We start from the raw sequence: 17,668 nt of genomic DNA, 5'->3' as shown, positions 1-17,668 counted from the left end.
CAATTAAGAGAATTACATTGAAATTATGCCAAGTAGCATTCCACATCAAAAAATCTGTTTTTATCATTTACCTACTCGAGGACGAGCAGGAATTAAGCTTGGGGATGCTTGATACGTGTCCAACGTATCTATAATTTTTGATTGTTCCATGCTATATTATATCCTATTTTGGACATTATTGGGATTTATTATACAATTTTATATTATTTTTGGGACTAACCTATTAACCGGAGGCCCAGCCCAGAATGCTATTTTTTTTGCCTATTTTAGGGTTTCGCAGAAAAACAATATCAAACGGAGTCCAAACGGAATGAAACCTTCGGGAACGTGATTTTCGGAACAAACGTGATCCAGAGGACTTGGACCCTACGTCAAGACATTAACCAGGAAGGCACGAGGTAGGGGGCACGCCTACCCCCCCAGGCGCACCCTCCACCCTCGTGGGGCCCATGTTGCTCCACGGACGTACTCCTTCCTCCTATATATACCTACGTACCCCCAAACTACCAGATACGGAGCCAAAACCCTAATTCCACCACCATAACTTTCTGTATCCACGAGATCCCATCTTGGGGCCATTTCCAAAGCTCCGCCGGAGGGGGCATCGATCATGGAGGGCTTCTACATCAACACCATAGCCTCTTTGATGAAGTGTGAGTAGTTTACTTCAGACCTATGGGTCCATAGTTATTATCTAGATGGCTTCTTCTCTCTTTTTGGATCTCAATACAAAGTTCTCCCCCTCTCTTATGGAGATCTATTCGATGTAATCTTCTTTTGCAGTGTGTTTGTTGAGATCGATGAATTGTTGGTTTATGATCAAGTTTATCTATGAACAATATTTGAATCTTCTCTGAATTCTTTTATGTATGATTGGTTATCTTTGCAAGTCTCTTCGAATTATCAATTTGGTTTGGCCTACTAGATTGATCTTTCTTGCAATGGGAGAAGTGCTTAGCTTTGGGTTCAATCTTGCGGTGCCCTTTCCCAGTGACAGTAGGGGCAGCAAGGCACGTATTGTATTGTTGCCATCGAGGATAACAAGATGGGGTTTATATCATATTGCATGAGTTTATCCCTCTACATCATGTCATCTTGCTTAAAGTGTTACTTTGTTCTCTTGAACTTAATACTCTAGATGCATGCTGGATAGCGGTCGATGTGTGGAGTAATAGTAGTAGATGCAGGCAGGAGTCGGTCTACTTGTCTCGGACGTGATGCCTATATACATGATCATACCTAGATATTCTCTTAACTATGCTCAATTCTGTCAATTGCTCAACAGTAATTTGTTCACTCACCATAATATTTATGCTCTCGAGAGAAGCCTCTAGTGAAACCTATGGCCCCCGGGTCTATCTTCCATCATATTAATCTTCCAATACTTAGTTATTTCCTTTGCCATTTATTTTACTTGCATCTTTATTTCTCTTTATCATAAAAATACCAAAAATATTATCTTATCATATCTATTAGTTCTCACTCTCGTAGGTGACCGTGAAGGGATTGACAACCCCTTTATCGTGTTAGTTGCGAGGAGTTTATTTGTTTGTGTAGGTGCGAGGGACTCCTGCGTGGCCTCCTACTGGATTGATACATTGGTTCTCAAAAACTGAGGGAAATACTTACGCTACTTTGCTGCATCACCCTTTCCTCTTCAAGGGAAAACCAATGCAGTGCTCAAGAGGTAGCAACGTGGTTGGCATGAACACGACCATAAGGCCTGGCATTGTTGTTGCGATGCTGGTTGCTTCCACGGCCAGCTGCGGGAAGGGCCAGTTGATTCTAATTCTGATGGCAGTCTCTAGCACGGTGACCTGGCTGACCACACTTGTAGCAGAGACCATTATTGGGAGTGGGAACAGGAGCTCGGGGTGGTGGAGCTAGAAGTGTTGGCTGCCTAGTTGGTGGGGGAGGCAGACGCGGTGCAGCATAGGACTGCCTTGGAGCAGGTGGAGTTGGCTGGTACATGCTGTTGGGAATCCATATCCTACGCTTCTGCGAGGACGGACCCGAAGATGAGCCCGTGTCACGGTTGCGCCTATGAGAGCTCTGGTGTTCCTGCAGACCAGTTTTCGACATTGATGGCCTTGTTCACCAAGGTGGTGAAATCAGCAAAGTCATGCACTAGAAGTGCGAGCTTGATGTCAGCTTGAAGGCCATCACGGAACTTCTCCTGTCTGCGTGCATTAGTTGCAGTGTCTTCTTCAGCATAGCGAGACAAGTCCAGAAACTCCCGCTGATAAGCTTCCACAGTTTTGTTGCCCTGGGTGAGGTTTCGGAACTCGCGCTTCTTCCGGTCCATGACTCCCTGAGGAATAAAGCAGGCACGAAAAGTAGCTTGGAAGTCTGGCCAGGTGATGATTGTTCCAACCGGTAGAGTACGCCTGTGGCTGTCCCACCATTGAGCAGCGGGTCCTTTTAGGAAGAAGGAAGCAAAGGTGACATAGCTGGCAGGGGCTACATCAGCAGACTCCATCTCATAGGTGATGTCATGGAGCCAGTCATCAGCATCCAGAGGCTGAGTTGAGCTGCGGTACATAGTTGGGTTGAGGCGCATGAAGTCCTGCAGAGTCACTTGGGCTGGCTGCTGGTTCATATTGGGGCGAGGAAACTGAGCCATCATATTTTCCATGAACTGGCGGTTTAGCTCGAACTGTTGGATCATACCAGCCATGTACTCAGGCGGTGGTGGGGCATGGCCACCACGACTACGACCACCTGGTCTAACCATCCTGCTAATATATAACAGGGGTAGTTCAGCATTGAGAAATTTGCAAGGACAAGAATCATTCATGATGAAACATGCATAATGAAAGGAACACAATAGATACTACATAGTAGTTGGCATATCTTACAAAAGGGATCATGCATAGAGTTCGGTACAGAGAGTTTAGTACACAGACTAAAGACATCATAGGCGGCACGCAGGCTCGCGGTGAATGCATCTAACACTAACAAGCAAGCCTACATCAGTCCTAGGAGGAACTGTGGAGGTAGGTGTAGCCTGACAGCTGGTAGTGACGCAACAGGAAGTCCTCCACGTCAGTAGCCTGGGGTCCGCAGATACTATGGTGCAGAACTCGACGCGCAGGTGGAAGAAGAGGACCAAGTGCGGGAGAGTAGCCTCCCACATCTGTCTAGCCGACACCCTGAGGCATCACGGTCCTGGCAGGGTAGATCATAGAACGCGACAGATCACCAGATTGGACAAAGGGGTGCAACAGCGTCAGAGCACGGTAAAGGTGCTGACGGGTGGTGTACAACTCATGGCGAAGAGCTCGATTAGCTCTATCCAGCCCATCAACATGCAGAACAAGGTTCTGATGGTAGAAGGGCTCTCGAGTGATGGTGGAGTAGGCAGTAGTGTAGTATCCCTCTGCACCAACATCGGATGCGATAGCAATGTGCCTGAAAGGGGAGGTGTCCAACTCCCGATACTCTCCACGAAGATGTGTCGGAGCAACATAAGCAGCATCGTGGACTGCCATGTCGATAGTCACTCCAACACCATGAGTAGTGTGCAGCACAATAGTGGAGTCATACTCCCGAGAGTAGAGGTGGACGATGGCACGGTACTGCTCCTGGTTAAAGTCCTGATACTCCTCCTAGACGGTGTACTCAGGGTGCCAGCGATAACCCAGATAGGTCATCATCTCAACCAACACAGCAGGTGATCCTGATGCACCAATGGCCGTCATGTGGCGCACGACCTGTCTCGTGGGTTCCATCTGAAAACAAAGATGTTTCAAAGGAGTCAATTGACAGTGTGGGTATAGTTCAAACTACTACTCTAAGGAATAACTAGGGCTTATCCAACTTTGGGGTGAATGTGGTCACGGGATCCTAATGTTAGAGTTAGTAAATTTGTTTAACCTGAGTAGAAGAGAGTTCGGAGTCCAGAGTAAGGATCGAGGAGTAAAAGATCCTAATACCACCCAAATGGCGATGTGGGCCCGTAAGACACACAACCATGTTAGTAAAAAGTTTTGTAATGTCTAGACTCGACTTCGGCCAAGGAGTGTGGAAGGGGGATTCCTACAGGTAGTCGACTCTGATACCAACTAGTGACGCCCCCGATTCAATCGTACACTAATCATACACGCAAGATTAGGGACTCACGGGAAGATATCACAACACAACTCTAAAAATAAAATAAGTCATACATGCATCATATTACAAGCCAAGGGCCTCGAGGGCTCGAATACAAGAACTCGATCATAGACGAGTCAGCGGAAGCAACATTTCTGAGTACAGACATAAGTTAAACAAGTTTGCCTCAAGAAGGCGAGCACAAACTGGGATACATATTGAAAGAGGCGCAGGCCTCCTGCCTGGGATCCTCCTAAACTACTCCTGGTCGTCGTCAGCGGCCTGCACGTAGTAGTAGGCACCTCCAGTGTAGTAGGAGTCATCGTCGACGGTGGCGTCTGGCTCCTGGACTCCAACGTCTGGTCGCAACAAACGTGTATAGAAAGGGGAAAAGGGGGAGCAAAGCAACCGTGAGATACTCATCCAAAGTACTCGCAAGCAAGGAACTACACTACATATGCATTGGTATCAATGAAAGGGGTAGTATATGTGGACTGAACTGCAGAATGCCAGAATAAGAGGGGGATAGCTAGTCCTGTTGAAGACTACACTTCTGGCAACCTCCATCTTGCAGCATGTAGAAGAGAGTAGATGGTAAGTTCACCAAGTATCATCGCATAGTATAATCCTACCCGGCGATCCTCCCCTCGTCGCCCTGTGAGAGAGCAATCACCGGGTTGTATCTGGCACTTGGAAGGGTGTGTTTTATTAGGTATCCGGTTCTAGTTGTCATAAGGTCAAGGTACAACTCCGGGTCATCCTTTTACCGAGGGACACGGCTATTCGAATAGATAAACTTCCCTGCAGGGGTGCACCACATTTCCCAACATGCTCGATCCCCTTTGTTCGGACATACTTTCCTGGGTCATACCCGGCCTCGGAAGATCAACATGCCGCAGCCCCACCTAGGGACAACAGAGAGGTCAGCACGCCGGTCTAAATCCTATGGCGCAGGGGTCTGGGCCCATCTCCCATTGCACACCTGCATGTTGCGAGGGCGGCCGGAAGCAGACCTAGCCCCCTTAATACAAGAGCAGGCTTACGGTCCAATTCGGCGCGCGCCGCTTAGTCGCTGACGTCACGAAGGCTTCGGCTGATACCACGACGTCGAGTGCCCATAACTGTTCCCGCGTAGTTGGTTAGTGCATATAGGCCAGTGGCCAGACTCAGATCAAATACCAAGATCTCGTTAAGCGTGTTATTTTGAAATAACCACGGACGCCGACCAGGGCCAGGCCCACCTCTCTCCTAGGTGGTCTCAACCTACCCTGTTGCTCCGCCACAAAGATCCACTCAGAGGGCCGTCGGGACAAACGTCCTTTCGGACCCAATCCATGATTCACTCGCGGGTACTCTACGAGCCGACCCGACTTTAGTCACCACATGTATCATATAATATGTAAGTATATACCCGTGATCACCTCTCGAGTGATCACGGCCCAATAGTATAGCATGGCAGACGGACAAGAATGTAGGGCCACTGATGATAAACTAGCATCTATACTAAGCATTTAGGATTGCAGGTAAGGTATCAATAACTGTAGCAACAATGACAGGCTATGCATCAGGACAGGATTAACGGAAAGCAGTAACACGCTACACTACTCTAATGCACGCAGTAGAGAGAAGAATAAGCGATATCTGGTGATCAAGGGGGGGGGCTTGCCTGGTTGCTCTGGCAAGTAGGTGTCGTCAACAACGTAGTCGGTCGGGGCACGAGCAGCGGCGTCAGTCTCGTAGTCTACCGGAGTGAAGAGGTGGAAGAAACAATGAATACAATGCAAACAGATGCATATCGATGCATGACATGACAAGTAATGGTGCTAGGTGTGCCCTAACGCAGCAGGAGGTGATACCGGCGAAGGGGGGAAAACATCCGGGAAAGTATCCCCGAAGTTTTGCATTTTCGGATAGATGAACCGGAGGGGAAAAGTTGCGTGTTCGCTATGCTAGGGATGTGTGGCGGATGAACGGGCTAGGTATCCGGATTCGTCTCGTCATTTTGAGCAACTTTCATGTACACAGTTTTTCCATCCGAGCAACGGATTATTTTATATGATTTTCTAAGGTTTTAATCATTTTCTGATTTTAATTATTTATTTAAATTCATATTATCCAGAATAGTAAATGATGACATAAGCATGACATCAGGGTGACGTCGACAGGTCAACTGGTCGATGACCAGTTAAACTAGACAGGTGGGTCGAGTGGGACCCACACGTAATTGTCATGGACACTAACTGGGGGGTTTAGACTAACTAAATGGGTTAATTAGAAGGTGGGGCCTAGTAGTCCGTGAGAGATTCAGGTTTTAATTAACTATTTTAACTAATTAGCAACTTATCTATTTATTTTTATTCGTTTATGGCATGGGGCCCGTGTGTCATAGACATAGGAGAGCCACGTCAACGTTGTTGACTTCGGTCAACGTGGCCAGTTGGGGCCCCTAGGCCCACAAGCAGTGATCCAGGAGTGGCCCCAGGTGTGCCAGCTCAGCGGAGCCGCCGGAGTAGCTCCGGCGAGCTCGCGCGCAGCTGCCGAATGCCGGCGAGCATCGAGTTTCGCCTACGGGACACTAAATCGAGCGCCGTCTCTTGCGTTCAAACGAGGAGAGTGCCCCGCGTATATCTATGGCGTCGAAACGCGCAGGGGTGGCCGGAAACTATGCCGGTGACGAGCGTGACAGACGACAGTTCGGGCGCAGACGGGGATCACGCTACGGGGCTCCGTTCGATGCGTGTTTGGGACAGGACGGACGAGCGCATCGAGGCGTGTCGAACGATGGAGAGGGCTTGGCCAGAAACGGCCGGAGACAGCGGTGGCGAGCGGCGGAGCGGACACCAGAGCTCGGGCGTCAGTGGATCCATCGCTAGGAGGCACGGGAAGGCGTGTGCGCATGCGCTTTGGGCTCCTGTGAGCACCAGGAGCACGATGACAAGCTCAGGCGAGCATGACAGAGAGCATGGTCACGGCGGTGAGGCGATCCGCGGCGATGGGCTCACGGCAACGGCGATGAGGTAGCTACGGTGCGCAAGGGGTCAACGAAAAAGTAGCAAGGGACGGAGAAGCTCACTGCGCGGCGCACACGGTGACCCTAGGGGGTTTAGTAGCTGCAGGGGGCATCGCCGGAGTTGGTGAAGAACGACGGCGAAGCTTGTTGGAGCAGAGGAGGAAGACGACGGCGTGGTGGGCGTTGCGGTGGCTCCGAACTCCAACGGGGTGCACCAGTCGAAGCAGCGGACGACGGCGGCCCTTGGAGACACAGTGGGGCAGCGAGGTGGGCACGGCGGCTATGGCTAGGCCAGAGCCATGGCGGCGGTGGCGCTCGGATGTGGTGGGGTGGATCTGAGAGGAGAGGGAGAGGCCGAGAGGGAGCGTGAGGTGGAGTGGGGAGGAGACCCAAGGAGGTGCAGCACTGGCGATCTTATCCCCTCGGCGGGGACAACGAGGGGGTGCGACGGGGACATGCCCCTGTTTATCCTGTTCGTGGGGCGGTCGGAGGAGCAGGGCGCGGGGAAGGAGGCGACAAGGGGGACGGGGGAGTGGGCCGACCCGGATGGGCCGGTTGGCTGGCTGGCTGTTGGTTTGCTGGGCCATTCGGCCCAGGGAGAGGAGGGGTTCTTTTCATTTTTTTGTTAGTTTTGCTTTTTTGTATTTTCTTTTCTTTTATTTCTTTTCCTTTTTTGTTTTATTTAATTTAGGGAATTTAAGTATTTTATAAAATTGTGTCCTCTACACCATAATTACCTATGCCATATTTGGCACTGTCTGAACATTTTTGTTTCAACTTTTGAAAACTTTGGGTGTTTGTCACTAATTTATTTTTGAATTTGAAATGTTTTGAACTAACACGTGATTAGCAACAGTAACATAGGTGACACGGCATCATTAGGAGAGCTTTACATTAGCCTAATTATCCGGGCGTTACAATCTACCAGGTGCCTAATCACAAATCTCATCTCCTCGCAATTTACATTATTTGCCATTTGCCTCTCGTTTTCCTCTCCCCCACTTCACAAAAATTTGCCGTTTTATTCGCCTCTCTTTTTCGTTCGCCATCTTCTCGCCATGTCTGATCTTAGAAGAGCTAAGGGTTTTCTCCCGAGTCTTAATGTTTTGGATAGCCCTTCTGTCCTCTCCAAGCTCATAAACAATGATGCTATGGAAGGATCTACCGGGGTTGTTAAGGAAAATCTTAACCATTGTGATGAAGCTGATCCCGGAGTTTTTCGCTATTTACTTGACGAATCTTTGAAACATGCTTGGGATAGGTTGTTAAGAATACGAGCTAGCTATGTGCCCCAATACCAGATAGAGATATACTTGAAAAGTTTTTATGATGGTTTGCCTTCTTCCTTCAAGCAAGTTTTAGATTCTATATTTGTAAATGGTTTTCTTGAAGGGGATGCCGTTGATACTTATGAGAAGATGAAAGCTATATTTGAGCACCCCGAAGGAGAAAATGTTAAATCTACCACTCTTATGTGCTTTTATCAAAATGAAAAAATTAAAGAGATGAAGGCTAGTTTAGATAAGAATTTTCGGGACATGCTTAATCTTTATTCTACTATAAATGGCCATATGCTTTCATAAAATAAAAAACTAAATGCCATTGATAGAAATTTTTCCCTTTTCTTTCCAAAGTACAAGGATGACAAAACTTAGATCCTTGCTTTATGTCTAGCTAAGGGCGTAAAACTATAGCGCTTGTTGGGAGGCAACCCAATGAATAAATTTTATTTTTGCTTTTTGCTTTCTGTTCTTGAATGTTAGCACAATTATGCTACTGTTATGATTGTGTTTTTATGTTTTAATTAGTGTTTGTGCCAAGTAAAGCCTTTAGGATCTTCTTGGGTGATAGTTGTTTGATCTTGCTGAAAAAACAGAAACTTTTATGCTCACAGAATTAATTTTCATTTTTTTACCAGAGAGCGAGAAAATACCCATTCCACTTGAAGTAGATCAATATACAAATTTCTCAGGGCGTCCTATTTTTTGGAGTTAGAAGTATTCGAAATAGTCAGATTGCTACAGACTATTCTTTTTTGACAGATTCTGTTTTCTTTCTGTTGTGTGCTTATTTGATGGCTCTATGGTTTTATTTGATGAGTTTTTGCCATTTAAAAGTTGGAATACAGTAGATATAATACAAAAATAAAATATGAATTGGTTTGATACAGTACTTATAGTAGTGATTTATTATTCTTATACTAACGGATCTCACAAAGGTTTTGTTGACTTTTGTGTGATTGAAGTTTTCAAGTTTTGGGTTATCTTACGATGGATGAAGGAAGGATGGAAGAGCCTAAACTTGGGTATGCCCCAAGTGGCATCCCCGCTTTCTTCCAACGACCATCAGTATTTTACTCAGAATTATATTTTCTTTGTCACATGATATGTGTTTTGCTTGGAGCGTCTTGTATGATATGAGTCTTTGCTTGTTTTATTTTGTGTTTTATGTCATCAATCCTTGCTGGACACACCTATTTGAGAGAGCCAAAATTATGTCATGACTTGTTAAAATTGCTCTCTATGCTTCACTTAAATTTTTATGAGCTATGGACTTGCTCTAGTGCTTCACTTATATCTTTACGGTGTGCTTTAGTATTTTTGAAGAAATGCTCTCTTGCTTCACTTAAATTAATTTGAGAGAAAGAAAAATTTGTTATGCTCATGATCTTCACTTATATTTGTTGGAGCTTGTCAAAAGCAACACATGAAAATTAGTCCCAAAGTGATAGATATCCAAGAAGGATATAATAAAAACTTTCTTGAAGATTATTGGACAAAATAAACTTGATTCTTAGTAATAATTTTGAGGTATGATGATGTGATATGTGAGTCATCTTGGTGAGTAATTATGCTTTAGTAAGAATATTGGTGTTAAGGTTTGTGATTCCCTATGCAAGTACGAAAGTCAATAGTCATGCAATGAAATTATATCTTGCTTGTGGTTTATTATTTGGTGTTATTTATGTTTAATGCTTGCTTATGAGATTATCTGTTTATTAGTTGGTCGCTTCCCAGTATTTTGCTAGCCTTTATTTTGCACTAAGTATGATCACTACTTGTGCATCCAAAATCCTTCAACTAGTTTTGCCACATGAGTCCACTATATCTACCTATATGCGGTATTCTTTTGCCGTTCTAAGCAAATTTGCATGTGCCATCTCTAATTTTGAAAATAAACTTCTCTTTTGTGTGTTTGTTTCGCTCGCGGAGCGGTGAGGGGTGGCTAATATTTTCCATGCTAGATGTGTTATTCTCAAGATGAGTGTTTATTCACTTTCCATTGCACGAGAGTAGGGCAAAGGTATTAGGGATGCCCAGTCCCAAAATGCAAAAAAATGAATTTACTTTATGTTGTCAAATAATAAATTCCTTGGAAAGTGTTAGTATGGAGGGCACCCGTGGATACGGTTAGCCATGGAAAGTGAAAGTATGGTGGAAAAAGGAATAAACTTTATTTTCTGTTTGGCAAATGCCTATGATATATCTATGCATGGAAAGTATTGGGAACTCTAAGTCGTCTTCGTTGGTGGGATGGATACACCTCCCAAAATGTTTTTATCTCTATGTTTTTCGCTTTGAGCTATGGCACCTCTACAAATCCCTACTTCCCTCCACGAAGGGCCTTTATTTTACTTTATGCAATTTTTATTTTGAGTCTGCATCTTCTCTTACAAAAGCACCAACTAGGAGGCAATATGACCATACTTAAGTATTGGGTGTAGCTAATATTCGAGTTTGTTTCATGAATGGATCAATGTTTGAGCATGATGGGCTAGGGATAACTTATTTTAGCATTGATATTTTGAAAGACATGGTTGCTTGTTGATATGCTTGCGTATCTAAATTATCATGTCAAAAACAGACTATTGCTTTGAACAACTAGAAGTCCAAATACCCATGCTATAAAGAAAAGAATATGATATGACATGATAGGCAGCATTCCACATCAAAAATTCTGTTTTTATCACTTACCTACTCGAGGACGAGTAGGAGTTAAGCTTTGGCATGCTGATACGTCTCCAACATATCTATTATTTTTTATTGTTCCATGTTGTTATATTATCAATCTTGGATGTTTTATAATCATTTTATAGTCATTTTATATCATTTTTGGTACTAACCTATTAACATAGTGCCAAGTGCGGGTAGCTGTTTTTCCATGTTTTTTACATCACAGAAAATCAATATCAGACGGTGTCCAAATGCCCCGAAACTTTACGGAGAATTTTTATGGGCAAGAAGAAACACAACGGGTCCTGGCTGCGCCTGGGGGGTGCCCCGAGGGGAGCACAACCCACCAGGGCGCGCCAGGAGGCCCAGGCGCGCCCTGGTGGGTTGTGCCCACCTCAGGTGCCCCTCGGACCGCCTCTTTGCTCTATAAATACCCCAAAAATCCCAGAACCCTAGAGGAGTCGACGAAATATTCATCCAGCCGCCGCAAAGTCCAGAACCACCAGATCCAATCTAGAGACCATCCCGGATGGGGTTCACCGCCTCCCTTGGTGCCTCTCCGATGATGCGTGAGTAGTTCTTTGTAGACCGTCGGGTCCGTAGTTAGTAGCTAGATGGCTTCATCTCTCTCTCTCTCTCTCTCTCGATTCTCAATACAATGGTCTCTTGGAGATCCATATGATGTAACTCTTTTGCGGTGTGTTTGTTGGGATCCGATGAACTTTGAGTTTATGATTAGATCTATCTTTTTATATCCATGAAAGTATTTGAGTTTCTTTGATCTATTTTATGCATGATTGCTTATAGCCTCATATTTCTTCTCCGATATTTGGGTTTTGTTTGGCCAACTTGATCTATTTATCTTGCAACGGGAAGAGGTGCCTTGTAGTGGGTTCAATCTTACGGTGCTTGATCCCAGTGACAGAAAGGGAAACAACACGTATGTATTGTTGCTACTAAGTATAAAACGATGGGGTCTATCTGTACATAGATAGATCTTGTCTACATCATGTCATCGTTCTTATTGCATTACTCCGTTTCTCCATTAACTTAATACACTAGATGCATGCTGGATAATAGTCGATGTGTGGAGTAATAGTAGTAGATGCAGGCAGGAGTCGGTCTACTAATCTTGGACGTGATGCCTATATAATGATCATTGCCTGGATATCATCATAATTAGAAGTTCTAGCAATTGCCCAATAGTAATTTGTTCACCCATGGATTTGCTATTTTTGTTGAGAGAAGCCACTAGTGAAACCTACGGCCCTCGGGTCTTGTTTCTCATATTATTTGCCTTTGCGATCTATTTTTATTTGCTTTTATTTTCAGATCTATTAATCTAAAAACCCAAAAAATACCTTGCTGCAAGTTATTTTATTTGGCGTTCGATCTATCAATATTTATAACCTTTTTCCCACGCACCAATTTCTGGCACCGTTACCCAAAAGGGATTGACAACCCCTTTAACACGGCGGGTTGCGAGGATTTGTTATCTTTGTGCAGGGGTTGTTTACGTTGTGTTGCTTTGTTCTCCTAGTGGTTCGATAACCTTGGTTTCATATCGGAGGGAAATACATACCTACCGACGCTGTGCTGCATCATCCCTTCCTCTTTGGGGAAATACCGGCGTAGCTTCAAGCGACATCACACGTCAGTAGCCTGGGGTCCGCGGATACTCTAGTGCAGAACCCGACGCTCAGGTGGCAGAAGTGGACCAAGTGCGGGAGAGTAGCCTCCCACATCTGGCCAGTCGACACCCTGGGGCATCACGGTCCTGGATGGGTAGATCGCAGATCGCAATAGCTCACCAGATCGGACCAAGGGGTGCAACAATGTCAGAGCATGGTAAAGGTGCTGACGGGTGGTGTACAACTCGTGACGAAGAGCTCGGTTAGCTCGATCCAGCCCATCAGCATGCAGAACCAGGTTCTGATGGTGAAAGGGCTCTCGGGTGACGGTGGAGTAGGCAGCAGTGTAGTATCCCTCCGCACCCTCGTCGGATGTGATAGTAATGTGCCTGAAAGGGGAGGTGTCCAACTCCCGATACTCTCCATGAAGACGTGTCAGAGCAGCATAAGCAGCATCATGGACTACCATATCTATGGTCACTCCAACACCATGAGTAGTGTCCAGCATAGTAGTGGAGTCACACTTCCGAGAGTAGAGGTGGACGATGGGATGGTACTGCTCCTGGTTAAAGTCCTGGTACTGCTCATACACGGTGTACTCAGGGTGCCAGCGATAACCCAGATAGGTCATCATCTCAGCTAACACAACAGGTGAACCTGGGACACCAATGTCCGTCGTGTGGTGCACGACCTGCCTCGTGGGTTCCATCTGAAAACAAAGATGTTTCAAAGGAGTCAAATGACAGGGTGGGTATTGTTCAAAATACTATTCTAAGGAATAACTATGGCTGATCCAACTTTGGGGTGAATGTGGTCACCTGATCCTAATGTTAGAGTTAGTAAATTCGTTTAACCCGAGTAGAAGAGAGTTCAGAGTCCCGGAGTAAAGATCGAGGAGTAAAAGATCCTGATACCACCCAAATGGCGATGTGGGCCCGTAAGACACACAACCATGTTAGTAAAAAGTTTTTGCAATGTCTAGACTCGACTTCGGTAGAGGAGTTTGGAAGGAGGATTCCTACAGGCAGTCGGCTCTGATACCAACTTGTGACTGATACGTCTCCATCGTATCTACTTTTCCAAACACGTTTGCCCTTGTTTTGGACCCTAACTTGCATGATTTGAATGGAACTAACCCGGACTGATGCTGTTTTCAGCAGAATTGCCATGGGGTTATTTATGTGCAGAAACAAAAGTTCTCGGAATGACCTGAAACTTCACGGAACATCTTTTTCGAAATAATAAAAAATCCTTGCAAAAGATGAAGACCAGGGGGCCCACACCCTAGCCACGAGGGTGGGGGGCACGCCTGCCCCCTGGGCGTGCCCCCTACCTCGCGGCCCCCCTGGAGCTCCTCCGACCTCAACTCCAACTCTATATATTTGCTTTCGGGGAGAAAAAAATAAAGAAGAAGGATTCATCGTGTTTTACAATACGGAGCCGCCGCCAAGCCCTAAAACCTCTCGAGGGGGCTGATCTGGAGTCCGTTCGGGGCTCCGGAGAGGGGAATCCATCACCATCGTCATCATCTACCTTCCTCCATCACCAATTTCATGATGCTCACCGCCGTGCATGAGTAATTCCATCATAGGCTTGCTGGACGGTGATGGGTTGGATGAGATTTATCATGTAATCGAGTTAGTTTTGTTAGGGTTTGACTCCTAGTATCCACTATGTTCTGAGATTGATGTTGCTATGACTTTGCTATGCTTAATTCTTGTCACTAGGGCTGGAGTGCCATGATTTCAGATCTGAACCTATCATGTTTTCATCAATATATGAGAGTTCGTGATCTTATCTTGCTGAAGATGTTAAGAATTAACCTCCTATTGAAGAAATACATGGTCTTAATTTACCGCCTGTCGAAGAAATGCATAATTTTAATCCATCTCCTATCGAAGAAATACATGGTCTTGATAAACCGACACAGGTAGTAAAGGTAAATTCTCTCTATATATATGATAAAGCTGAAATCCCATTTACTAAGTTTGCTAGCCCATGCTTAGATGAGTGTGATAAATTTATGGTTAAGCAAGAAGACTTCAATGCTTATTTTGGTAGAGAATTAAAATGCAGTGCTGGTATGCTTCAACACTTGGGTGAGTATATGGCTAATGTTAAAGGTGAACTTAAATTTATTAGTAAACATGCTTCTATGGTTACCACTCAAGTAGAACAAGTACTTAAAGCTCAAAATGATTTGCTCAATGAACTGAATAGTAAGAATAATGATAATGCTGTTAGAGTTATGACTAGAGGTGGTAAAATGACTCAGGAACCTTTGTATCCTGAAGGCCATCCTAAGAGAATTGAGCAAGATTCTTAGAGAAATAATATAGATGCACTTAGTCCTTCTAAAAGGAAGAAAAAGAAGAATGATAGGACTTTGCATGCTTCTAGTGAACCTATTACTGAAACACCTAAGAATCCAAATGATATTTCTATTTCTGATGTTGAAACACAATCTGGTAATGAACCTGAAACTAGTGATAATGTTAATGATAATGTTCATGTTGATTCTCAACCTAGCAATGATAACGATATAGAAATTGAACCTACTGTTGATCTTGATAACCCACAATCAAAGAATCAACGTTATGATAAGAGAGACTTTGTTGCTAGGAAACAAGGTAAAGAAAGAGAACCATGGGTTCAAAAACCCATGCCTTTTCCTCCCAAACCGTCCAAGAAAAAGGATGATGAGGATTTTGAGCGCTTTGTTGAAATGATTAGACCTATGTTTTTGCGTATGCGATTAACTGATATGCTTAAAATGAATCCTTATGCTAAGTACATGAAAGAAATTGTCACTAATAAAAGAAAGATACCGGAAGCTGAGATTTCCACCATGCTTGCTAATTATACTTTTAAGGGTGGAATACCAAAGAAACTCTGAGATGCAGGAGTACCCACTATACAATGCTCCATTAAAAGAAACTATGCTAAAACTGCTTTATGTGATCTTGGAGCCGGTGTTAGTGTTATGCCTCTGTCTTTATATCGTAGACTTGATTTGAGTAAGTTGACATCTACTGAAATATCTTTGCAAATGGCTGATAAATCAACTGCTATACCTGTCGGTATTTGTGAGGATGTGCCTGTTGTGGTTGCAAACGTTACTATTTTAATGGACTTTATTATTCTTGATATTCCCGAGGACGATAGTATGTCTATTATTCTTGGAAGACCCTTTTTGAATATTGCAGGGGCTGTTATTGATTGCAACAAAGGCAATGTCACTTTTCATGTTAATGGTAGAGCATACGGTACACTTTCCGAGGAAACAACCTCAAGTCCACAGTATCAATTCTATTGGAAAAATTCCATCGATTATTTTTGGAGGTTTTGAATTTCCTTTTCCTACTGTCAAGAAGAAATACGATATTCTTATTGTTGGGGATGTGCATATCCCCGTTGAGGTAACCTAGTGTTATTCGAAAATTCTCCGGTTCCATGTTATTCGGAATGAGTTTGTTAACAAGACTTGATCAACCTTGTTAATGGATTCCTTTTGATGATCATGAGATGGATGAATTTAGAAAACACAACTCTCTGTACCCTCCTTTTACTTTCTGTTATTTATATTAAATAAAATAAAAATAAGTATTTTCCGTCTGTTATCTGATTTATCCATGCAATATAAAAATACCCCAATAAAAGTTCTCCAAATGCCCTGAAATTTAAATATGGTTTTTTTCTGGAATATTTGAGAATATTTGGCACTGAGAACACAGCACGGGGGGCATCCACCTGGCCACGAGGGTGGAGGGCGCGCCCCCTGCCTCATGGGCCCACGGTGGCCCTCCTCCACTTATTCCTGCACCCACACACTCCTTCTTCCTCCCACAAACACGATTATCCAATTCAAACCCGAGTCCAAGCTCATTTTGCTACCAGTTTCGATCTCCTTGCTCAAAGCACCTCTCACAAAACTGCTTGGGGGGATTGTTCCTTGGTATGTGACTCCTCCATTGGTCCAATTAGTTTTTGTTCTAGCGCTTTATTCATTGCATATTTGTGCTGCCTAGGTGACCCTGTTCTTGAGTTTGCATGTCAAATTTATGTGGTTTCAAGTAGTTTTGATGCATGATATAGGCTCTAGGCACTTGTAGGAGTAGTTGCTATCAATTTTGTTGAGCTTGGCTCACTTTTATTTGAAGTTACTAAAAAATTCAGAAATTTTTCAGAGGAAGAAATATGTTTAGGAAAATGTACCAAGGTGGCTCTTCAAGGAAACAAGAACCCAGGCTTGCAATGCGTGATGCTGATGATGAGCCACCAAGGGACGCTCCAGTGCGGCCCTGTGAATGGCCTTCAGAGGACTTTATGGATCGAGCGGAAATCAAGGAAGAATTTAACGCATATTTGCGTAACACTAATCTTGTGAGCTTCGAGGAGGAAAAGTCCCGCCAGTACCACTATCTCACTAGTTCCTTTTCTGAGGAGGTTTGAATTTTCATCTTCACGCAATTCTCCAACTGTCCTGTTTGATCTTTATGAAAAATCTTATACGATGGACTTAGAGGATTTTACCACTGCTTGCAAACTTCCACAATGGGGTAGTGTTAGGGAACCTCGCAAATCTGAATTTAGAGATTTTCTTGCTAGTATAACTGTGGCGGAATCTAGAGATATAACACAAGCTACCATAGGGAGCATTCACTTTCCTGCTATACATTATTTTGCTCTCTTCATAGGTAGATGCATTAATGGTAAAGATGAGGCATGTCACATGTGTGTCCCTGACCTCAGTATTCTTAGGAGTGCTGTGTTAGGAGATAAATCTTATAATTTGGGAGCCATTGTTGCACGTAGGTTGCATCTTAATAGATTTAACGAAGATTTCTTTGGTGGAATTTATGCAACCCGCGTAGCTAATTTTCTTGGTATAACCATACGTGACGATGATATTGAGTTGCCTCCTGCTTATTTGGATTATGAGGCTATGGTTCGTCATCAGTTTGTTGAGAGGAATGATCAGT

This window comes from Triticum urartu, chromosome 6, assembly GCF_003073215.2.
Source record: "Triticum urartu cultivar G1812 chromosome 6, Tu2.1, whole genome shotgun sequence".
In the NCBI taxonomy this organism is placed as follows: domain Eukaryota; kingdom Viridiplantae; phylum Streptophyta; class Magnoliopsida; order Poales; family Poaceae; genus Triticum; species Triticum urartu.
This window is presented reverse-complemented; position numbering follows the sequence as displayed.